General features: G+C 46.2%; 1 protein-coding gene across 10 annotated transcripts in view; it reads left to right on the top strand.

Annotated features, from left to right (window-relative positions):
• The window catches only part of LOC142580110 (FMRFamide receptor-like), a 1,221,375-nt gene that overhangs the window by 217,963 nt on the left and 977,668 nt on the right, over positions 1-25,744 (top strand). For 7 of the 10 annotated variants that reach the window (XR_012827562.1, XM_075690918.1, XM_075690917.1 and 4 more), the window contains exon 2: positions 2,174-2,233. The exons of 1 other annotated variant lie outside the window; for it this stretch is intronic. The gene's annotated coding sequence lies outside the window, so the exon portion shown is untranslated. Of the gene's footprint in view, positions 1-2,173; positions 2,234-3,023; positions 3,126-25,744 lie in introns of those variants that run through there. 2 more of the 10 variants (XR_012827563.1, XR_012827564.1) reach the window with 2 other exon arrangements.

Below are 25,744 nucleotides of genomic sequence, written 5' to 3'. Positions count from 1 at the left end.
ACATTGATATCAATATTGCATAAAATATGATCGCTGAGAGTTGAAAACTTGTTGCAAACACAAGTACGGGATGAAATCACATTTATAAGTTTAAACGACTCTCGGAGAAACACTCGTTCATAGCAATATTCTCCATACAAATAGATGTTCAGGTCACCACGAATGGTGATGGGATTGCGGACAGGTATAGGTGTAATTGGGTGAATAGTTTCCATCACAGAGATAAAATCATTAATACACAGCTAGGAGGACGGTAAACTAGGCCCATAGCAATGCAACATTCAAGTTTCACAAGAAGGATTTCGGCATTTTGGTTGCTGAATGAATTGTCCGTATAAAAAGCGTGACGCCACCACCACCTGCTTTACTTATTCTAGGTTGCGATCGCATCGTGTATCCCGCAATTGTTACTTTTTCATCTCTTCTGAGCCATGTTTCTGCTATCGCGATGATGTCGTAAAAAGAGGAGTGTTGAGATATGTAGGTTAAAGATATGTCTAGATTTCTGGAAGTATTACGGGTGCTGCAGAGCGACCTGGCTGGTATTGTTATCGGATCCAGGGTGGCTCCCGTTCTGAGCAGCATTTTTGGGGCCACAAGGGCATGTGGCTTTGGACCGGTGTCTTTCAGGGTTAGCCACAGAGACGTTGAGGTACGTTGATGATTTTCTGGTTTTATGTGACAGAGACGACTATGACTATACCGGCAAGGGTGACGAATTAAAGATCTTTTTAAGGAGCTTGGTGAGGGTCTGAGGTTCACCCCTGAGCAAGGCAAAGAGAGAGAGAGAGAGAGAAAGCTTTATTTGAAGTAGTCATTTGTCAGTCGAGGTGGGAGGGTCCCTTATTCCAGAAACCCTCTGGCTTGGATCGCCCTCCGGGCCCGGGCGACCAGTTCGCGCTGGTCGATCAGGTCCGGCTTGGAGATCGCAGCCTCCCACGTTTCAACGAGGTGTGGGTCTGCGTCTGTTGCTATTAGTTGTGGCGCTGTGACGCTTGCTCGGGCGTTCTTGCATTGCATGAGAAGGTGCGCAATGGCAAAGAGGATTAATTACAATACGAGGACCGTACAGTACGTTTCTTAGAGGACCATGTCTCCTGGGACTATTTACCCCGTTGTGCCAAGCCTCTACTGATATTAGCGCAGGTCACTCCAAAGTAGTTGAAAATGCCATTTGTATTTGCGGACTTGAGGCGGCGCTGGTGAAATCATGTTTCCATACAGTGGGTGGCGTCTTTTCAAGTAACGTAGTCCGGCTGAAGGAAGCTGGGCACGCGGGTAGCTCAGTAACGGGTAGCTGTGACACGTTCATTGAATGGGTGAAAACCTCGAGGAGGCAGGAGGCTGAAGGAAGAAGCAGCAATAAGAGTGTGGTAGTTGTAACCTAACAGAGCTTGTACCACGGCATCAAGAACGCTGCAGGTCGTCATGTGGTGCAGGTTGTTTTTATCGCTCCCGGTAAATTGTGTGCCATTTTTCCGGCGGTCGAAAGGCGGGCCCGTGGAGCAGCATCTAATTCTACCGGAGGTCGCAAAGTTAATCATGTCAATAAATATGTAGGCTGCAGAACCAATGTTACGTACTCCATCCCGCTCCCGGGTGAGCGAGCGTACGTAGTGCAAACGCGCCTGTGCATCAATTTAAGACTTGGGGAGCATGACCTGTCCTTGGACGAGAATGAGAACACGAGTGTAAGCCACTCCTCGAGAAGACAGTATCTTGTTCAAGCACACTGATGTATTGCACTGGATTAGTCGGGGAGGCAGCTCACATAGAGTGGGGAGGCAAGTAGTGTATTAGGCAGCCTTCGATCTCGCTTCCTCAGCAGGAACTGGCGCTGTTAGATAGCTCGATACAGTAAGAGTTGCCCTGTAAACCACGCGTTCTAGTTGTTCTTTCTTTGTTTTGCTGTGTGATTGCTTGTGTCACTTGTATCACTTGGTGTGCTCATCAGTCAGCTCAGTTTTGAGTCAGAGCTCATAGTGTGTTTCTTTCACACCGTCCATCGTTCTTTTTCGCGCAGTTACCATTATGAATGCTTACCAACTTGCCCCCCCCCCTTTCTACTTTAATACGCTATAGTATGATATATATTAGTCATCGGAAATGAGAAGCTTGAATTGCGTTTGCTTCTGTGCATCTACGAAATATGTATTTGTTTCCCGCCACGCAGGTAGCCACGACGCCCTGCAGAGCGACTTCCACTCCATTTGATGCCATGAGAGGAAAAATGGTTAGTATAATAAAATTTCATTGCGCCAAGCCGCTTAATCATTCTAAATCGCTCGAGCTATACTATTACGGATACATGTTCACACTCTCAACTGGCCAGATCGGCCAATTAGCGGTCGTGCGTACAGCTGCCCTAATTTTGTTTGTTAGACCTACGAGGTCACGTGGACCTTGAACAACGTGGAAATTAGGAGGATTGGTGCTAAACTTGAAATTACAAGAGCACGCATGAATAACATTGCACATCTCCATCTCTGTACGTATTCTCGAAATCATCAAATTCCTTGTCACACAGGGGAAGTACGGACCGCTCACACGGGCTTACTTTTTTTCCGTGCTACATAAAAGTCATTATTGATCTCGAACTCCAGCTACTGCGGGTGCCTGAATGGTGTAACGTTTAATGTTGCAGCAGAATCCTAGCCAAAGTCCGGACATGTGGCATGAGATTCAGAAGCGTTCGATGCCGACGTCGTCTGCATTGGGGTCAGCATTATGCTACTAAGGAATTTGCAGTATTGACCAAACTATGTTTCTTTAGGCCACTGTTACTATCAGGCATTGCCTGTTTTGCATGGTACAGGAACTACCCACCTCGTGCCTCAGTCTCCAGTCGCTACTAAGGCATTTGCAGTATCGACCAAATTGTTTTTTAGGCCACTGCTACTATCAAGCATTGCCTGTTTTCCATGGTACATTTGTATGCCATTTGCATGTACATTCGTAAATAGATTTTTATGCCCCCTCCTTTGCACGTACCCGTGGACGACTATGATGGTGAACCCAATGAGGCGCTTTGCAGTCCCATCACAGAAGCGGAGGTTCGACAGGGCCTCAACCAAGTGCGAACCACCACGGCACCAGGCCCAGACTCTGTGATCAATAAAACGCTTCGCAACTTCGATGAGCAATCCATACGCAAACTCACCTAGTATTACAGCCACTGTTTCAAAGAAGGGAGACACCCCAACAATGGAAAGCAGCCAAGGTGATCTTTATTGTAAAGCCGAATAAGGCAATTCACATTGATATCTTCCGTCCAATCTTTCTCACTTCATGCATAGAAAAGATCTTGGAGCACGTAATCCACCTACGCCTCTCCAAAAACATCGAACATAGTTACTTTTTCCCTTCAGATATGACTGGCTTTCGGAAATCTCTTTCTTTTCAGAATGTCATGCTAAGGCTCAAAGGAGACATTATCGAATCGAGCGACGCATGTGACACACAAGCGCTGCTCGGCCTCAACCTCAAGGGCGACTGCAATAACGTGTCCCACTTGACCATAATACGCGAACTTAGCAGTATATATTGCGGGGAGCGAATCTACCGCTATACATGCATCTTCCTCACGAAGCGCACTGCGACGCTCCAATTAGACAGCAAACAATCTGGTCAAATAAGTATTAGGAATTACTGGCACGCCCCAAGGGGCAGTACTTTCCCCTTCCTCTTCAATTTGGCTATGCGATATTCAGCTTTCACTCTCAAAAAGGTTCCTGACCTCCGATTCACACTGTACGCGGACGATATTATGCTGTGGATGACCAGAGGTTCTGATTGGCACATCCAAGACACCCTCCAAGCAGCAATTGATCATGTCGAACACGTAGGTCACGAATTGAATCTCAGGTGCTCTCCCACCAAATCGCAGCTTCTCCTTCTGCCCCACACGAGACTCTTCACCCCGAATATCCAACTCACGATTGAAGGGGCCCCTATACCCCAGGTAGACAGATAAGGGTCCTAGGATTACACCTCCAACGCAACCGAGCAATTAAGCATACCTTGCAAGCACTACAAACAACGGTAGATAATACGCTCCGCCTGATAGGGAGGATCTCCAATAAACACGGAGGGATTCGAGAGAAGGAGCTTATTCAGCTATGCAAAGGCTTTTGTCTTAAGCAAAATCACCTTGGCACTGGCATATCTCTCACTCTCTAGGCAGGAAGAGGATACTGTGAATTGCTTGATCCGCAAGACACACAAAGCCACTCTTGGAGTTCCAATTAGAGCATCCACACAAAGGGTGATGGCCACGGCCACACAAAAAAAAACCTTCAAAAATTAACCGAAACACATCTATCATCGCAATAGCGCACTCACCACTACTGAAGCTGGGCGTGAGATCCTGAGACAATTTCATCATGCTCCACCATTCAACGAGAGCAAGCGACATCAACTTCCTCCGAAGATACACGACCAATACCACATCCAGCCCCTACCCAGAAACATGCACCCCGAATTTCACGTCAAACGCTACAAACTTTGAGCCAAGGCGCTACAACGCAGCTATGCACAGGCTGAAGGGGTCTACTATGTGGACGCTGCAGCCTACAACAGTAGACATCGTTATGCTCTAGTGGTCTTAGACAACCAGGGCAACACTGCTTGTTCTGCATCAGTCAGGACCACCTCGGCGGGCGACGCGGAAGAGGCCGCCATTGCACTTGCATTGGGGCTACCCTATTGCGACGTCATCATTAGTGACTCGAAGACTGCTATCCGGAACTTCAGTAACGGCTACATTAACAACCTCGCGCACTCTCTACTTGTCGCTCACCCACCAGAAAACATCTCTCTCGTCTAGACTCCAGCACATCAAGGACTCCAAGGCCACGAAATGGCTCATACCGCTGCTTGAGGATTCACGGACCGAGTGGCCACAAATTTGGGCCTAACTCTAGAACCCAATGATTCCCAAGAACACACCAATAAAGACACACTCATCCCGTTCCATGAAATGTGCACACATTACAGACACCAACGCCTATTCTATCCACCTCTCTCTGTGCCTAGAACGCGCCAGAGCGAAATACTGTGGCGCCAACAACAAACTCGCACTTTTATTACTCCGCGCCTTTTGCAGTTATCCTTTCCCGCCACATACCCGACACGCAAGTGTCGCTATTGCCCTGTCCCGATAGCAGATCTCCCCCGTATCACGTGGCAATGTCCTACCAATACTCCCCCCCCCGCACGCTCAAACCATTAATTAGTAGCAAGCCGCTGTGGGAGACGGCCCTGCGCAGCTCCGATCCGACCCTAGAGGATCGGGTCCTGAGGTGGGCTGAAGAGGTAGCGGAGGCCTACCACGACTGGTAAACGGACGTCTAGCTACAAAATGTTGTGACGGACGCCTGCTGGCACTGGAGTACTTCGACCTCCCTCTCTCTCCCCGGCCCCTCCCCTCTCTGAGAAGGGGAATAAAGTTCATTCATTAATTGATCTATGGTACAGGAACTATACAGCTCCTGCCTCACTTACAAGTAGCTACTAAAACATTTGCAGTGTTGCATGTTTCTTTAGGCCACTGCTACTATCACGAATTGCCTATATTCTATGGCAGAGGAACTGCGCGCTTCGTGCCACAGTCGCAAGTCTCGTACTAAGGCATTTGCAGTACTGAGCAAACTATGTTTCTTTAGGGCACTGCTACTATCTGGCATTGCTTACTTACCTTGGTAGAGGAACTACGTACCTCGTTCCTCAGTCGCACGTTGCTACTAAGGCATTTGCAGTACTGAGCAAACTGTTTCTTTAGGTCACTGCTACTGTCAGGTATTGCCTGTTTTCCATGGTACAGGAACTACGCGCTTCGTGCCACAATCGCAAGTCTCGTACTAAGGCATTTTCAGTACTGAGCAAACTATGTTTCCTTAGGTCACTGCTGCTATCAGGCATTGCCTGTTTACCATGGTAGAGGAACTACTCACCTCGTGCCTCAGTCGCACGTTGCTACTAAGGCATTTGCAGTATTGAGCAAACTGTTTCATTAGGTCACTGCTAGTATCAGGCATTGCATTTTCAGCATGGTAGAGGAACTACGCACCTCGTTCCTCAGTCGCGCGTTGCTACTAAGGCATTTGCACTACTGCGCAAACTGTTTCTTTAGGTCACTGCTGCGATCAGGCATTGCCTGTTTACCATGGTAGAGGAACTCCACTCCCCTCGTGCCTCAGTCGCATGTTGCTACTAAGGCATTTGCAGTATTGAGCAAACTGTTTCATTAGTTCACTGCTACCTTCAGGCATTGCCTTTTCAACATGGTAGAGTAACTACGCACCTCGTTCCTCAGTCACGCGTTGCTACTGCAAATGGTATATATCGCAGTCACTTTACGAGCATTTAATTGGCCACTTGACAAAACTTGACTTCGCATAGATTCCAACACGTACAATGAATCTGCAATTTTTTTGCTTAATAGTTTGGTCGTTATTGCATGGCCACATTGTAGATTAGAAAACAAAGTTCGATAAATTTGTTTGTTGAAATATAAAAATATGCGTAGACCACTGCGATTGCAACACCAGAACTTGATGTAAACATGCACACTATCGGATGCAAACAAATGCTCAGGACAAACTCCAGAACGTTTGCATCCTGATACTATGAAAATAAAGTTTCATTGCATGGCTGCCAATGAGAGGGAGAAATAAATCTTAACTATGTTCGTCGAACAAAAATGCATTGATGAGCTTAGAGATACAGTCATTGCTTAACGCTTTCGAAATGAAAAATTATAGCTTGCTATCGACATAGAAGCAGCCTTTCGATAGCAAGAAAAGGAATCAGTTTTTCCAGCTCTGAACATGTAATTGGAGATAATGCAAGCAGCCATAAAGTTCTGCCAATATAATGCGTTTAGGAATACCAAATTGAAGTAAACATTGAGACTTTCATTTGTACTTTCTCTGGCAGAGCAGTCTAGTTTGAAATGACTCCCAGAAGCATGTCATAACAATGTTAATCTAATATAGGTTAAATGCATGACTACCTTAAGAAATCTGGACGATTGCTATAAATTACAGTGAAGAAACTATAATACCTAATAGCATTAATAATGTAAAAATAATATTTATTTCCACAAAACAGGCTAACCGTGAGCAGCGCTAGGCTGAGCAGAAAGTTGAGAAACCCTACAGCTAGTGCGCCTGCCGTGGGCCAACGATCGTGCATTATGAATAGCACGTATTGCTCTTCTTAGAAGTTTAGAGTATACTACCAGCATGAGACACGGGACAACAAAGTGAAAGAGAAGCGTGTCTTTTAGAATGTTATGTTAAAACGTACAGGTTTCTACAAAAGTGACAGTGGCTGCTTAAAACATTTGATGCGTTGGCTTTTGCGCCTTTAGAACTATTCAGAGAGGACTCCCGTATATATGGAGGAAGAAGAAGAAGAAACAAGAGCGTGCGTCAATATCTGCTTCTCCTGCTTCTTACATGATTAAGGTCGAGTACTTGCTTCAATCTTGAGGATGTTGGCACCAATCGACGGCTAAAATTGCAAGGATTTCGCCGATACCAAGTTTTCAACGGTGGGTGGACATTTACCCAATCGTTCGAGGACTTTTCTGTGTGACCTCTGCCCGGCAGAGGCTTGGTGGGCAAGCTCAGCGCGGTTGCGCACGCTCAAGCCATGGTGTCTATGGCAATGCAAATCACTGTTGAGGGTGAGGATATCTCTCCCGACGAAGTCAGTGAGAGCGCTGGGTGGACCACGGCATTACGCAAGCGAAAACCCATCATCCAGGACCCGCTCGGGCAGGGCGTCCGAGTCACCGACACGCGACGTGGCGGGAATAAAAGCCAAGCTCCGTCGAGTGTCAAGGCGCGGCTAACGACTGCTTCGAGATTGCCTCGGCTACCGAAAGGGCATGTTCGAATCATAATCCGTCCCTGTGGATGACTGGACATCAAGAAGATGGGCCACTTCAGAGTTGCCCAAGCCCTGACTACCGCTGCTAGACTTACGAAGGCGGATACGGCGGAGGCTATCATATGTCCGAACATTGTGCAAAACATATTGGTGGCAAGCACACCATGAAAGCGCAACGCCATGGCCTACGCCGATGTGAAACTATACATATTGGACAAGCAAGCTACGATGTTAGTGCATATATCGCAGCCCCCAAAAACACATGCAAGGGAGTTATTCGTGACATTTATCCCACCATCGCTCGAGAGGAGCTCATACGCCTCATCATTCAATCCAAGAATCCAAGCACCCTCGAGGTGAGACGAATTAAGAACACAAGCACGGTAGTCATCCTGTTTGATGCTCTCAAAGGCCCCTACTACGTAAAATGCGGTCCCAGTTTGGCCAAATGCTCTCTCTATCGCAGACAAAATGACGTTTGCAATGCATGTGGAAAGCTGGGCCACGGAGCTGACGTTTGCCGAGCCCCTGAAAATGCAATCTGCCGCGGCTGTGGTGAGAGCAACCCGGACGATAAGCATGAATGTACACCGAAGTGCACCCTCTGCGGTGGCCCTCATGCCACGGCTGACAGAAACTGCAAGCAAAGGTTCCAAATCCCGTTTGTAGTTAGACAACGGAGAAGAGAAGGGTGCAACCGCGAACAATCCAAACAACCAACTGAATCGCCAACCCCTCTCAAGCCGGCCCTCAGCAGCTCGCATAGATCCAGGAGCCGATCGCGAGACCCCGGCGGCGAGAATGGCGGCTACCAGGACCGTGCCCCTTCTATCGGTCGCTCGACGGAACGCCCGTCTTCCAGGGGCCGCAAGGCCCTCAGGACCCGCTCCAGCTCCAGGGGCCGCTCTCGTTCCAGGGGACCTGCAGTGCAGGTCCAGGAGCCTGCTGATCGTGGTACCACATGGGCTGACCGGGTCAAAGAATCACCGAAAAAGGTAACGGGGGGTCAATCGCCAGAGCACATCAGCATTGCACAATTGGATAAAGAAAGCGCTTCGTTAAAATACGTAATGGAGCAGCTCGCAGCAGAAATTGCAGAACTCAAAAAAGCCAGCAACCGAGAGACAGTTCAACCCACTCAGGCCACTGCAGTAGAAATGCCCATGGAGATCCCCGTAGTGGAACCGCTCACAGCAGAAATTGCAGAACTCAAAAAACCCAGCAAGCGAGAGACAGTTCAACCCACTCAGGTCCCTGCAGTAGAAACGCCCATGGAGATCCCCGTAGCGGAACCGACTGCCAATGGTCTACCCCAAAAGAGGGTGTTGGTAGTTCATGCCTCAGACAAGAGCGCCAGTGTTCGTAAATTGAAAAAAAAACGATAGATAAAATTGATGAATCCCTCGAAAAAGTTCAAATTGTTATTGACAAACTCGCGGAGGCGGTCAGATCACTAGGAATCAGATGCAACAATCTGGAGCGCCACGGCTACAACTTGAAGGCCTCTGGCCTTCGCTCAGGGGGTCCGCGAGCCGCGACCAGCACGACAAAGGACCAAAGGCGCAAGGAACAAAAACCGCTTTAATTTACGATAGAATGTAACGCTCAAAATTACCGCAGCCTCGCGGCCAATAGCAGAAAAGAACAAGGCAAAGAAGCAAGTAGCAAAGAAGCAAAGCAGCAAAAAGCAGCAAAAGCACAGAAGCAAGCAGCAAAACAGCGGGGCAACAAAATATACAGGCCAAAGGGAGCGACGAAAGAACGGCCGCTACAAACCATCAACCAACACAATCTTTCGGGCGATAACAGAATGCATAAATCGCAGAAAGCAAGCAAGCACTAAACCAGGCGCGCAGATAGTCCCAAAAGCGAACAACAAGAGCACTCTTTCATGCAGACACAATACAAAGACGCTTTTCCCCTGCCCTGCAGCACGCTCGGAAAGAAGCCTAGACGGGCCACGCCCTACCAGCGCCTCCCCAGGCCCGCGCCCCGCAAAAAGCCTCGAATGCCGCCTCAGCTGCCTTCTTATCGGGCCGCCGCCTTCCCGGCATTCCTCGCGCGAGTTCTCACGATACGCGATCGGTGCGCATGCTCAATGCGACGAGTGCCGTTGTGGCGCGCGTTTCAAAGGCTTCCCCCGTGCGGGCTGCAGAGAGGGCCCAAGGGCCCGACAAACTACATCGTTGGACAAAGTAAATAACACCGACACTGAAAGGTCGGCAGCGGCTGCGCTCCGCAGCGTTTTATAATACAAGCTTACTGCTACGTCCCACCATGGCGGCACATCACAGGGTAATTAATATCTAGCAACGGAACTGTAGTGGAATCCATCGTAAAAGGAATGTCCTCCAACAGTTCATTCGGACCCACCCGGAAAAGCCACATGTAATCCTATTACAAGAAACGCTCACGCATACGGTCAGCCTACCAGGCTATAAATCGCATACCCAATATGGTGATGGGAAGAGGGGAATTAGCACATTAGTCACCAACAAATGTGCGTTCATAGCCCACGATCTGAATCTTGAGTCCAATAAGGTTGAACACTCGCTCGTTGAAATCATCCCCAGCGGACAGTTCAGGACAAGTATATTTATACTTAACATATACAGTAGACCCAAAGAGCTCAGGCAAAGATTCGCGGCAATTATCAACAAGGCGACAAGCAAGGCCAAGACATTCCCACTCCTGGTGGCCGGAGACTTTAACGCTCCGCATCAAGCATGGGGGTACCAACAAGCTAACCGCAAGGGCGCTGACCTATGGCAAACTACAGTCAATAATAACCTCACGCTTATAATAGATCCAGCTTTTCCGACCAGGATCAGCAACTCCTGCTCTAGGGATACCACACCTGACCTCTTTTTCATACGGAATGTGGAATCGTCATCTCGGTCCAATCTCCAAATGGACCTTGGCAGTGATCACAACATTCTGGCCACCTCCGTCAACGTGAGAAGCGGGGACTTCAAAGAGTTCACTATTACAGATTGGGATTACTTTCGCAAGATCAGGAAAGAGCGAGCACAAACACATGACTCAGCACTTAGCCTAGAGCAGTGGGCTGAACAGTTAAAGGAGGGTATCAGCGCGCGACAAAGAAAATCCAGACTGAACTGGAGGTAGACAAGATGGATGGCCGCCTCGCTCATCTTCTAGAAGCAAAAATGTCACTGTTGAACAGATGGAAAGGGCAGAAACTCAACCGAAGGCTCCGAAAAAAGATCGCGGAGCTCAACAAAACTATAGAAGATCACTGCCAAACCTTGAGCAGACGACAGTGGGATGAGGTCTGCAATCCCGTGGATGGCCAGATGAGAGTTGGAGCTAAATGGAACCTCCTCAAGCATCTGCTCGATGATACCAACACCAAGTCAAACCAAAGACAAGTGATAGCGAAGGTTCTACACCAGGCGTAACAATCAGAGGCATTGCAGACCGTATTTGACAGACTCGCTCGCAAGTATCTGCCACTGGGCAACTCGAGTGACGAAGACTATCCCCCCTACAAAGGCTCATCTTGCCCCGAACTAGATAACCCATTAAATTCATGCGAAGTAAGGGAAGCTCTCCAGAATCTAAATGGCAGGTCGGCCCCTGGTCCTGATGGCATCCCCAACCGGGCCCGCAGAAACTTGGACGACTGCTCTATATAGAATGGTTGACAGAGGAGATTAATGGAATATGGGAACGAGGGGTTGTCCCGGAGTCCTGGAAAATGGCCTCGGTCATCCTCCTTCCAAAGCCTGGAAGGCCCCCGAGTCTCTCAAACCTCAGACCCATTTCTCTCACGTCCTGCGTGGGGGAAAGTAGCGGAACATGTTATACACAATTGAATTTCCAAGCACATCGAGAAACAAGGATTGTTTCCGTACAACATGATTGGCTTTCGTCCGGCCCTGTCAATGCCAGACGTGATGAAGCTTATCAAGTGTCAAATCATTGACAACACCACAAGAGATGTAAGAGGCATCTTAGGCTTAGACCTGGAGAAGCCCTTTGACAATGTATCCCATGCTCACATTCTCAACTCCATCTCGGAGCTCAATTTGGGAGACGCCTTCCACAGATAAATAAGCTCGTTCCTACGGGATCGCAAGGCCACGCTCAAAATCGGTGACCTCAAGTCTTACAATTTCAGTTTGGGCCCCAGAGGCACGCCGTAAGGAGCGGTAGTCTCACCACTGCTTTTTAACATCGCCATGAAGAAACTATCGCAAAGGCTCTCCAACATAGAAGGGATGAATCATACGCTCTACGCTGATGATATGACAATCTGGTGCATCGGAGGAAGCGAAGGAGCTGTAGAATTAGGCTTACTGGAGGCTGTAGATCAAACAGAGATGTACCTGGAAAATACGGGGCTTAGATGCTCCCCGAGAAAGTTTGAGCTTCTCCTCTACAGGCCAGTGAGGAGAGGTCCCAAACCTAGAGCTGGACACCGTTGTCAAAAATAAACATCAAACTCCACACTAAAAGCGGCTGTACCATCACCAGAGTAAACACCATTCGGGTGCTTGGCATGTTCATCGAAGCCAATGGCAGTAACAATACGACGCTCAGCAAGCTCACAGCCAAGAATGAGAACATGATCAGACTTATCAACAGAGTCTCGAATAGACGTGGAGGCTTAAAGGAAGGCAACCTCTTCAGGTTGTTCCACGCCTTCGTCATGAGTCATATAGTTTATGTGGCAGCCATGCACAACTGGTATAACTCCTAGAAGAAACGATTAACCACGCTCATTAGAAAAAGTATAAAAACAGTACTAGGCATTCTGTTACGGGCGAGTACGGATCTCCTTATTTAACTAGGAGTGCACAACACATTGGACGAGATAATCGAGGCCCAGGAGTCAGCCCAACTGGCCCGTCTATCCTGCACCCCGGCTGGAAAGAAGATCCTGACGATTATTGGATCAACCCTATCCTCATGGAGGAGCGGAAATAGGAAATTGCAGAAGATCAAAGGAACAACATACGAGTTGCACCGATTCCCCGTAATGTTAATCCTCAACACAACGTAGGCAGACGCAGGGCAAGAGCCCTCGCCCTCCTCAAGTGTACCAAGGACGATCCCTACTCGGTATGTTTTGTCGACGCCGCCCAATATGGACAGTCGTCTAACTTCGTCATTTCCCTCGTTGATCACAACAGACAGATAGTGAATGCGGCTTCCCTGAAGTGCTCGACACCAACCAGAGCGGAGCAGGTCGCAGTTGCCATAGCACTCCTAGACAACAGCAGATCACAAATCTTCACTGATTCGAGATCGGCGGTCAGGGCTTTCGCTTCAGGATCCATCGCTGAGGAGGCTCACAAGATTCTGAAGAACAAGATCATCTCTCCGCACACCATCACGTGGTTTCCGGCTCACCTCGAACGCCAGCTTGTCTCGTTTCCCAAACTCAATGACATCGCCCACTCCGAAGCGCGCGCACTAACCCACCGCGCGGGAGCAGGATCGAGCCCAGACTGCGGGGTTCTCGAGTTTCGGGACACTCTCACTACTTTCAGTGAAATTACTACGCACTATCACATGGGTAGGAGGACTTATCCTCCCCCTCACAGAAAACTGGCTAGACCTCTGGCGTCCACTATACGCATGCTTCAGACTAAGTGCTATCCAAACCTGGCCCTTTTCCACACGATCACTCCAGAGGCTTTTAGCTCTACTTGCCCCGACTGTGGGGCTGTTAGCAATCTCGCACACATGCTCTGGCGATGCCCCTCGTTACAGGGACCCAATCGCACCACAGAAGAAGAATGGAGCTTTGCCATCCAGAGCTCAGAACTTTCACGTCAAACCTGGGCTGTCCAGAGAGCCCACGATGCGGCGGTTAGGCTCGGCCTACCCGACCCTACGTGGGAGCGGCCCGCAGCTCTGCCCTAGGGCAAAGCTTCTCAGGACCTTGTAATTAAAGTTCTTTGTCTGTCTGTCTGTCTGTCTGTCCCATATATATATGCACAGCACACGCACGGCGATCGACGAACCTGCTAGCGCTAGGGTTGAATATCTCTACACACTTTGCATGCCAAGTCCAGTAATCACACAGGTCACTTGCGGCTTCGTTCAGGGGCACACGCGGGCTTTAGGGTTGGTGCTTGTTGTTGCGTTTGGCTCAAGAATATGGCTAGGAGCAGGGACCGCATATGCGCAATCACGAGCAATGTACACACATCATTTTTGCAGAAGCTGACGCCAAGCACAGGTAGCGCGAGGATATTGCTGGGCTAACACGACGACTTCGTGGAGCCGAATTCCGAATACTGCATATGCGGTGAGGGTAGCTATATCAACTTGTCGATAGGTCATCTTGTAGATTGTTGTAGCGCAGGCAGAACGAAACGGTCAAAGAAGGCAGATGAGACAACACACAGCGCTGAAACACCTGCGAACAGTTGTTTGCGTGCGCCATGTCGCACTGAACTTCAGAAACCGCTGTTGCGCACTCCAAAACAAACTTTAACTCACACGTTTTTAAATTAATGAACGTGCTTATTATTTGCTACTAATGAAGAAACGTCAATAATATTATAATGCAATCGTTTTACTCATTACAATAAAAGAATTATGCAGCGTGTGCCACGAAACCTGGCAGTAAGCAACCCTGGGCGTCGCACCCGTTGCATTGTTGAAATCGCAATCATGTCAAATGGGCCCTCTAAAAATCGCATTGTTCCATTTGCAGCATGTGAGACAGCCTGAAGGATACCTTTGCGGCGCGTAAATTTGTTAAATCACTCGTAACCCTACGCACTTATATCGTGAAGATAACACCATTTAACGCCAGAAGTTTCCGATATTTTGAAGTGGCGGGAAAGATTTTCAGTATCGGCTATGACGGATCCCCGCTACCTGGTTCGGTGGTGGTGCTTACTGCTACGACTTGCATAAACCCGCCTTGGTTGCTTAGTGACCATGGTGTTGCGCTGCTAAGCACGAAGTCGTGGGACCGTATCCCTGCGACGGCGGCTGCGTTTCGATGGGGGCGGAATGCGAGAACGCCCATGTACTTAGATTAAGGTGCACGTTAAAGAGCCCGAGTTTGTCCGAAAAATTACGAAGTCCTCCGATATGGCGTGCCTCATAATCATATCGTGGCTTTGGCACGTAAATGTTTTTAGTGTCCTATGATTGATAGCTTGATTGATTTCTTTCTGTACATCAAGAGAAATTGAGGCAAAAGCAAAATGACATAGAGTTCGGCACGCCTACATAATACGAATAGGAAAACAGCACTAATATAGAATACTTAAAACCAGGTAAGCATTTGACAATCTACATGGTGTTTGTAGATTAAAAAAAAGAGAGAAGACCCTAACACAGAGCGAAGAAGAGTAGCAAATCGGCATGCGTATGTTACCACTAGAAGCGACAAAAAGAAACAAATCTGCGCTCAGAGATTAAAAAAGCGCACTGAGAACATTGAGCAGGATGAAAAGTCAAGCCACATGGAGATTTTAACCAACACAGAAAGTGCCCTTCAACATATTCAATACAGCTTTTTAGAAGCATTTGTTTAAACTTATTTTTAAATTTTTATTTAAGCCAAAAATGTAGTCAAGCAGATTAGGTATGTGGTGTTAAATGTGTTGCCGACCATCGGTAGTTCCAATTTTGGGGGTTCTTATACATTGTGTACGGACGCAGTACTGAACACATCAATAAGAACTGTACATAGAATATAGCGTATTGTTTTGAATAAACAAAAACAGGTTGATGTAATAGATTTAGTTAGCTTGCAATATGAATTCTTTTGAAAATAACGGGCGTGTGCTGAGACCTTACAGGTCACCATGATATCCCTCAAGTATTCGCAGTAGCTTTCTTTCTAAAGTAAGTAATGTGGTATAATTATATGCCGTCGTTGTGTAATAGTCTATAATATAACGCTTTCTGGGGGGTGGGAACATAGTGGTAATAACGAACTTAATTTGCACGTACATCCGACACTTTTATTTATTTCGACAACTCATTTATTTATATGTTCATTCCAAGACAGGCCCTCCTGGGACCACACGCCCAGAAATTTCTTAACCTAGCTTGCTGCAGCGTCTGGCCTTCAAAGGACACATTTAAACTTATAATCCGTGGCTTATTGATAGGTTCAAGCAATATGCATTTAATTTTACTCGCGTTTAGTCGCAACTTGTTTATTTTAGGCCAGCAAGACAGCTTACTTAGATATGTACTTACACTCTCTTCAGGGCCAACAAATAATATTAGGACCACCGGCATAGATAATTAATTTAAGAGAATCCTAAATGCGGCACAGGGCGTTTACGTAATGTATGAATAACAGTGGACGAAGTATGGACTGTTGTGGGACACCTTTGTTAACCTTAGCACGCGAGGATATCTCCTGATTAATAACTAGATGTTGGTAATGGTCTGTCAAGTTATATTGTAGTAGCCTATTAGTTATACTGCGGGCGCCGTAATCACAAAGTTTTTTGTAGAACACTGTGACCAACGGTATCGAATGCTTTACGGAAATCTGCAAACAGTCCGAGCGGGTATAATTTTACCTCTAAATTATTTAGTATCTAACTTTTTATATTGATTTGTATTTTCGACTGCAAAGCCATGCTACAGTTTATCCTTGTTCCATCTAACGGGAACCATACTCGCATAAGTTACGATTAGGTCCTGTGCGGCCTAATGATCTGATGTAATGACTTGGCCGTAAAATTTTTGACAAAGTCAGGCTCATTACGTCGTCAGCGGTTGAGTTAAAAAGCTCTTCGCCGCGAAGCACATTCAGTGGGCCAAGCGACAACCACAGCGGCACAATGCAGTTATGTCACTGGGACAACGCTTTTCGTATCAGCCGCTCTGATAACCGTCACTTGCTGCTGTTTACTTGTCCACATGCCAATGTTCGGTTATGTGCATGCTTTTATAGCTTCCCTCGCGTACCTCTTGAGTTGCGCTTGAAGGGAAATGTCGAGCCGAATTCTAGCCACATGGAAGACAACTCAACTAGGTGGTGTGGCTCAGGATTGCGTGCGCACTTATGGGTTGCTGATGCAAGCGGTTGCGATAATGACTTCACAGCCTCAGATGGCGAGCTTTTAGACGGTATTCAGTTTTCCAGACTGCTGACCGGTTAACAAAAAACAAGAGCAACAACAAGTCCTGATCTTCGTTCTTATGTGAGCTGCAAGCGTAATTCTCATGGCAACGAGATTGAAAAGCGTCATAATTTTTATACCACGATGTCTCTTTCAGCCGCTGTTTCTAATCCGCGTTGACTTCGCGGCTTCTCCCAACAACCTTCGTAAGACAAATAATAACGCTAGAAGTATAGCTAACAAATATTTTGACCTTTTGTCACTACCTCTCAAGGAAACGTAGTTTCCTGATGATATTTGCAATATCGAGGTACCGTTGCCTGCTTTAAATGTTATTAGAACCGACAAAACAATACTTGAGGCCGTGGAGATGCGTTCAATTTACGTTCTGAATTGAAGTTTTCAGTGTTAAAGGCGTCATCTAAAGGGTCTTCGGACCGTTCAGTCTCTTAAAAAGCTTTCATCCATGAAATGGACCTTATGCCCTAAGTCGAACACGTATGGACGACATTAAATATGTCGATATACACGTGCCTTGATATACAGAATATTGGTTGGCCAGGATACGTAATAGTGCAGAGAAATGTTAAACTTTTCCATGATATCTGGTGGACAGGAAATAGTGGCGTCACGGCAGGTACGGCGAGTTCATATCTGGCCTTTTTTAAGCCTAGTTTCTGTGATTATGATTACGAATCTACCGTTGTTTGTAGCATATCTGATGAAAACGCTGTTTTTAGATCCATTTGTTGCCTTATTCCAAACCCGGCTATGTTTATGCTATTTTTCGCAATCAAAACCACGTCGATAATTATAACTGATACACTTAGACCTTCTCTTAGTAAAGTTAAAAAGCATAGTAACTCACCTGATGTGTGCACTTTAACTGAGCTCCTCAAAATTCCTGGAGTGCCCATCTGACTAAAGAATATGGTGCTGATTCATTTCTAATAACTAACACGGTTCCGAGCGATACTCCTGTTATCGCGAATGCACTGAATACCTACTTGAAATGTTTTTTTCTACCCGTGATAATTTTGTGACTCCTCCTTTTACTAAACCACCACAAAGCTTCATGAATCGTGTTGCATCTAACAAGGCTGCTAATTTTCATTTTAATTTAGATTTTAAGAAGAAGGTAGCCCCGATGATAAAGGATGCACATTTCTCACTAGATATCTAGATGTCGTCATTATTTATCGATTGCTCTGCCGAAATTTCTCTCGGCGTCCATCTTCCCTTCAGATCAGAAATCTGCTGCAGTTCTCCCTTTGCACAAATCTCGTTGTTCTTATTGAATTACAGACCTCGCGTAAACTGCGAGAGACAAAATGTACAAGCATATTGAGTTTATAGAGAGAAATAAAGTTTTATGGGAAGCCCGAGTCAACTTTAGTACAATTATCCTACTCACTGAATTGACTCACAATATTGCTTTTCATATGCTTCCACGTAACATCATCATCCAGGCTTTAAGCATAGGTCATTGAATCAGTGCCATATAATAACACTTATCGCGAGCCTTCGAACACTTTGCACACTCTTAACCGTTGAAATAGCTTTCATTCTTGACAACCACGTATAAGTTAACTGGATTGCTTCTTTCCTATCTGACCGGAGCTGAATGCGTATTCGTCAGCTTTTACGAATCCTCCATTTCCAGTGTATCATCAGGCGTACTTGGAGGCTCAACTTAAGTCTGTTGTATATTACAAAATAACACTAAATTTACACTAAAATTATTTATCTCAAGACGCAACTTTGTTCTCCGCCACCGTCAAATTCATTTCTATTCTTTGGCACTAGCAAGACTGGGCTAATTTATTACGGTGACAATTAGCTGCGGTGTGCACAACATCACCCGCCCAACTCGGCTTTTTTCGGCTTAGTCCCAATTAAATTTAAATTATTCGGTCCGTGTTGCCTGAGATACCTTGCTGCTTTTTTCTCAACCTGACAGTTAACGCTTGTCGCGTAGTCCGGATTAAATTTTCTCAGATGCCTTCTTTATTATCGTCCATGTTTTGGGCCTATATGTTATGGTCGTGGTAGAATACACTTATTACATGCTTTCTTTTCAAGGATACTCGTAAGCTCTCTTCCCTGGATCGAGAACATCTGCCAAACGTTTTTAAATAAACTTCAGCTGTCTTGAGGGTTCCATCTAACTATTGCGGGTCCCCTGTTAGTTCTTTAACTACACATGTGCACATAATTTTACATATGCTTTCTTAAGTATTTGCAAGTAACAAGTAGTTTCTTGGAGCCGTGATTAGTGTCAAAAAAATCTCGGGCGCTACCTATGCCTCTCCAGTTGTGCTCGCTCAAAAACAAAACAAAACAATGTGAGAAGAAGGAGGAACACAGAACCATGAGCGCTGGTGATGTATAATTAATTTAAGGGGGAAATTATTTCAGGCTTGTCACCATGAACCCTGCAGAGACACCTTGTCCTGGCAGAAGCCTGCACGTGGCTCTTGCTAGGAGCACGCATACCTGTTATCTCGGCTCCGTGCCTCGTTGTTTTGTCCCCTGATTCCGTGAAGCGCGGCTCTGCCTTCGGCCCCTCTTGAAGTATGGCGCACAGTGCCCTCACACTTGCCTCGTCCTACGGTCTTTTTCCGATAAGTGTTGTGCACAGCTGCCGATTGGATGCACATTCACTGCAACATCAGGGGCGTGACAGACCGCTTTACGGCGCCGTATCGCGCAGCTTCATTTTACGGTGTCCGACCACGTCACAGAACAGTCGCACCGTGAGCTGCGCTTCGCACTCGCGTGTGCGCGATTAGGCAAATTGAACAAACGATTATCTTGGCTTACAGGGTCGTGTTGAAATGTAGAAACGCTAGAGTTTAAGACGAACGCGCACAATTAAAAAAATTGTGCCGTTAAATATGTTACCAAGATGGTTATTAGCATAATTACTGAATCGATTGATTTCGTATTTCCTGGAAATGATGCCCCCTAGGCTGATAATTCATCTGTGGGGATGTAATTCACCAAAACTTTGCAGGCTAAAACAAACGTTCGGTGTAAAAAAGAAGAAAAACAATATATGGTCGTTTTCTTTAGGTGCGCCAAATCGTTAAATGTTTTCTCTGACAGATAGCAAAATTTCGACACTTTATCGGAATTTCTCGATGAGGCGGTCATGACATCTACGAGAAATCAAAATGGTTAATTGAAGAAATAACATAATTACGCTAAACAACTTTGGAATTATTTACTGTCCGGCATATATTTCAATCTACGAATTGCAGCTAGTCAGTATCTAAGTCATATTGACTTCTAATGCTAAAAACTACGATAGTTTCCAGACAATAATTTCAAAGTGTCCGATGAAACGCATTGGCGTTGCAGTTACTTGCGTGCTGAAGTGCGCAAAAGATCTCTTTCTTATAAAAGTAAGCGGAACAAGAGCTGCATTTATAACGCAAGTTTGACGACGCATATCCTGAAACCTGCTCCATACTCAAACTTAGTTTTGTGTGTTGCATTTCTGGCACCTTGAACTTCTACAGCCTGTTCTACGCGTTTGTACATGCTCGTAACCTGATTCTGAGATGGTTAGAAAGGACTCCATTCCCATCCAGCTTATGCAAACGTTTATGCAAACCTTTATGCAAACGATTTTTCACAGTGTCAGGTAACAAGCGCCGAGGCATTACGTAATCTGCACGCCGACACGCCATCCGTTCGTCAGGACACCCCGGCGGGTCTGTGACATTTCACGAAGGCCTCTTCGCAGAAGCCATTTCAAAGAACGCCGTTTCATCGACCAGGCCAGGCCTTGTCCGAAACGCCGTAGCCATGGTCATTTGATCGAACGTACTCCAGCTGCATGCCTAGAACAGTTATTCTAAAATCACATGCTCCAGTTGAAGGGCAAGTTCGCACTCATATTCAAGACACGAAAAGTCTCTCGCTGTAATTTCGAGACCAGAAACAGCTAAACGCGCGTAACGTAGTGCGCGTAACGTAACGTAGCACAGGAGGTCCCTCAGTTACAATTTGGACTTTTGCATGGAGCCGACGTTTCGGCAAGAAAGTTCGTCCTCGCCAGTGACCAAGAAAAGACCCGCTGTCACATTAAGGCTTCCGAGATCTCTTCCGAAAATTCAGGTCGCCATGCCACAAAGGCGAATCTGTTTAATGGGAACAATACTTTGTTTCGCGGTCGAGAATATTCTGGCTCAAAAAGACTTCTTTTTTCGCAGATGCACAGCTTTATTTGTGTAAGTGGTGAATCTCCATAAATTGTATTATCTAGTTATTATTTAAAAAGTATTTGAAGTAGTTTTTATTGTTACGTCAATTACTACCTAACTATTTTCTACTGTCTCCCACAACCAACAAACAAACCCTTACCAGCTGGCGTCTTGGCCATTCTCCCGTTGTGTGTGAGCGAATTGATTTGACGAAAATCCAAGTATCCTAACCAAGACGATGGCCATCGTCGTAAGAGAATGCTTCTGTCACAGTGAATAAGCTCCCAGCCGAAGGAATTGCTGATGAGTAGGAGGAGGAGGAAAAAAACTGTTTAATGCCAAAACTAAGGCCTAGTAAAAAAGAGGGCTTGCTCCGCTACGGTCCGTTGTTGATGCGCCGAGTCCGAGTGAAGCCAAGCACTCCAGGAAGGAGGGTAAGGGTAAGGAAAATAAGGAGAGGTAATGGCATTGCAACGTGAGTACAGAATGTGTTTTGTATGTGCCCTTATCTCCGGACAGTTGGGGCAGTGAGCTGTGCTACGCCAACCGAAGTTGTAGAGCATTAGTGGGGTGAGAAGAGTGTTCGTTTGAACTTTCCGAAGGACATGTGCTTGTTCCGGGTTCAGTGAAGGATGAGACTGGGGTAGCATAGTGCGGAATTGCCGAAGCTAGTTGTGCTTTCTGAAGTGTCCTTCTTACACAATTAGCTGACGAAGCTTACACATTCCATACGAAACTTTATGCTGAAATCCGAGAAGGTATTTTCGCATGACACCTCGCCGCAATGCGGAGAAAAAATACACTGTTGTGTATAAAGAAAGTTGCTTGCGTGATGCGGTTTCAGGAAGCCGACGGCCTGCCTACATTTTTGTACACTAAGTTCCAACCGGTCCGGCGAAACTCATAGGCAGTTACAAACAACTGATGACCATCGGGACCGTTTTATTAAACAAAGCAATGAAACCTAGCTGATTGACGCTTGCCGACAGAAACGGAGAAAATTCAGCCTAAGGGTCTTATTATAGTAACAGCCTTAAAATTTCGCATTGGTCAGAATATCTGAAATTTAGAGACACCAATAACTCCTTCATTGATTCTGAAATCCGAAAAACCACTCTAATAAATAAAGCAAAAAAAAGAAACATAGCCAAGCTAACATCACTGCGCTAATATTGGGAGATTTTACACTGTCACGTTAAGTTTGTACCCAGAACCACGATAAGTACAATATTTTCGAAGCTTGGACTGGTGTCAATATGTGCGAATAATTATGGATGTTCGCCGGATGCTAAATTAGGAAAGCGGCAGGCATCTACGGCTGGACAATCGGTGCTGAAGGTTTGGCTCGTGCAGCGTATTTCCCTGGGCCTCAGTCGTGGTCCAGCGACGGCGCCGCCGGAAACGGCCAAGTTTCATTTCCGCCGCGGCGCTCGGCGGCACCACTTTTTTGGGGACCACAGAGGGTTGATTTGACTCCGCGCTGCATGAAAGTTTCCAATAGCCATCCGCAGAGAGTGCACCTGATTATCTCCGCGCTGTGTGTCACGCCAAAAGAAACAGTACTAAACGGCACCGGATGATTGCGCCCCACGTCGCGCGTATCTGATAGCCTTCAAATGATACGTTGGTGCCCTTCGACGTTTTTGAAAAAAGAAAGAAATACTTGAATTGATCGCAATCTTTCGGCCCAGTGCCAAAAAATAGGGATCGCCGTGCTGAAATTTTCTAACACAATAAACTGAGACAGATTTAAGACTGGCCATGTCTGCTGCAATCCAAGAGAGAGGACGAAGCAATGCGAAGGAAGGATGGATTTCAATTTGCAAAATATTCTGCCGAAGTCTCATGTGTAGCCTCGGCACACGACTGAATAATGAAGAGATGCTATGGAAATAAAGAGCATGTAACCAGTGGTGGACGCGTCATGCACGGCTGTATAACTCTAAGCTAACTGAAAGCACGCACGTGGATAAATAAACCGGAAAAGGCTCTTGTACGCGTGGCGACCATGCGCAATACTGAAAAAAGCATGCCCTGATATATGCGCGTCCATTAGAAACCTTACTATTTCGCGCTGCCTGATCGAGACAACTTTCAGGTTGCGAGTCGTATACGGAATCATAATAGGATTGAATGTTCTAGAGCAATGCAAGGCCTTTGGGAGACTGCGTTCTGGAGGTATATACATTAATGTTAACTGCTTTGAGTTATAAAATACACATAAAACGCAGTGTACTGGCATTTGTACTGGCTGGTACTGGCTTCCCGTTTCGCCGCCCAGAATCGAACACTTGAGGACGTTCTTGGCACTAGGACACCCTAATAACTACGGCACAGCGGCTTGTGATACCAGTACTATAATTAGAAGCCAACAAACACTGACACGAAGGACAACGTAGGGAAAATTACTTGTGCTTAATAAATGAATTAAAGAATCGATAAATTAATGGAAATTAAAGTGGATGAAAAAGCAACTGGCCGCTGGGGGGAACCGAATCCAGGACCTTCGCATTTCGCGTGCGATGCTCTACCAATTGAACTACCGCGGCGCTGTTTCCCCATCCACTTTCTTGGGTATTTCTCTGTCCTAGTAGAACCCTGGGAGTGTTAGCCAGCGCCACCAGTCACAGACCTTGGCGGCGGACGTGGAACGTCCTTTTGCCGCAGGCGTCACGAGAACGTGATCTTTTTGGGTGACGGCAACTGGTCAATAAACCCACATATGCTACCTGAAGGCATCAATGTAGCCGGATTCGAGACCCTCGCTATGTAATAAGCGAGAAGAATGGCGGTTAACCGAGGGGCCCGATTTTTTATTAGTCCTATCATAAGAAGCCAACAAACACTAACACCAAGGACAACGAAGAGGAAATTACTTGTGCTTAATGAATGAAATAAAGAAACGATGAAGCAATTGAAATTAAAGTGGATGAAGAAACAACTTGCCGCAGGTGGGAACCGAACCCACCTGTATGCATGATGTGATATTGTGAGCAAAAGGCTAGCAAAAACCAATAAATCGGGAGGATATCGGCCAGCATTATTCAAAAACGTCAACTTGACTCTTCAAGAATTTAAGCGCTTCGAAATGCAATGCTTGCAACTCGCAAGCGAAATGCTTTCCACTTACATCCTCTAGCAACGTCGAAACCAAGGTCAATATATGCCGGGCCTTTTCAGACCGCTAAGTGCTGATATCCTTATCTGTCTGTTCGATGACCTGCAACACACTTTTCAAATCTCTCAAGTCGCACAGCTTTCCCGGAACTAACACATCACCGCACTTCCTCACATCCGTTTCACCAAAAAATACTTCGACGTGCAGGTGTATGGACACGATCACCGATGTACGGAGTGCAGGAGCAGATTGAAGTGACAAGCCCAAAAAGAAAACCTTGGAGCCCTTGTTCATTACTGTCCCGAAGTGCGAACTCTGAAAGCTTGGCAAGGCCTTCAGCAAGTTTGCAAAACTACCAACCACATTTCTGGTGTTCTCTTCTGCTTGGCTTTTCTGTGAAAGCATTATTGCTTTTTGCAAAGATGCGGCTTCCATGCGCGCTCTTTTCGCACCCGGCGCTTCTCGTACGCACGCTTGGAGACGCGATAAATTGGTAGCGCAATTGGAAAATAAGCTCGGACCTGAAGTTTTCTTGAGACGAATGTTTTTAATGGCAACATCGACCGCTTTTCTTGTCTTGACGTCCGTGTAAGATGTCTTCAATTAATCCGATGGAAAGAAATGCTTTTCACAGAGCTGAAATAAAAAAACCATTACAGATATGAAGCTCGAACAAAATGTAGAATTTACAAGCGCGTCGACAGATGCAGTCCCATTTATTGTGCATGCGTGCACAGATACATTACGCACTATGCTGACGAAACCTATTCGCCGGGAAACGCAGAATAACAATAGAGAGAGGAAATGCTTACCACTGTGTACTTCGTTGGCGAGAAGTCCTGCCTAGGAACAGCTCATCATTCTTAATTTATTATTCTTTTAAGGGTCCCTTCAGGGACACTACATAAGGGGGGGTGGGAGACAGCAATGAGAAAGTGCCATACATCAGCTCAAAAAAAGAAAAGAAAAAGAAAAGAATGCAAACAAAGGTAACAGAAAAATAAATAATAAACTGTAGAAAACATCAGGTTTAAATAGAACAATGAAAATATCTCAAACTGAGTAGCAATAAATTAAAAGAAAAGTGTACAAGTAAATGTGAAACACGCTAAACATAAGTGGCAAAAAAGAAGAGAAGGAAAAATAGGCGATGACAGAAGCAAGTCGGATTGCTGGGAGAGGACACGTGAGGAAAAGTGGCTATTTGGGTTGAAATGGTCTGATAGTAGCTGTCTAAATTTGGAGGGATTTGAGTCTAAAGCCACGGCTTCGGGAAGATTGTTCCATTCTTTTATGGCAATGGGGAGGAAAGATTTGTCGAAGTCGTCGGAAGAACCATGCAGACGCTGTATGCTAAGGGAGTTAAACAAACGGTGAGATGAGCGTAACGGAGTATGTAATAAGTTCTCGCGCAGTGCAGGAAAGATAAAGCATAACTT

The sequence above is a fragment of the Dermacentor variabilis genome, chromosome 4 (genome assembly GCF_050947875.1).
Source record: "Dermacentor variabilis isolate Ectoservices chromosome 4, ASM5094787v1, whole genome shotgun sequence".
Lineage (NCBI taxonomy): Eukaryota > Metazoa > Arthropoda > Arachnida > Ixodida > Ixodidae > Dermacentor > Dermacentor variabilis.
The sequence above is the reverse complement of the archived record's forward strand: the minus strand, read 5'-3'. Positions and strand labels throughout refer to the sequence as shown.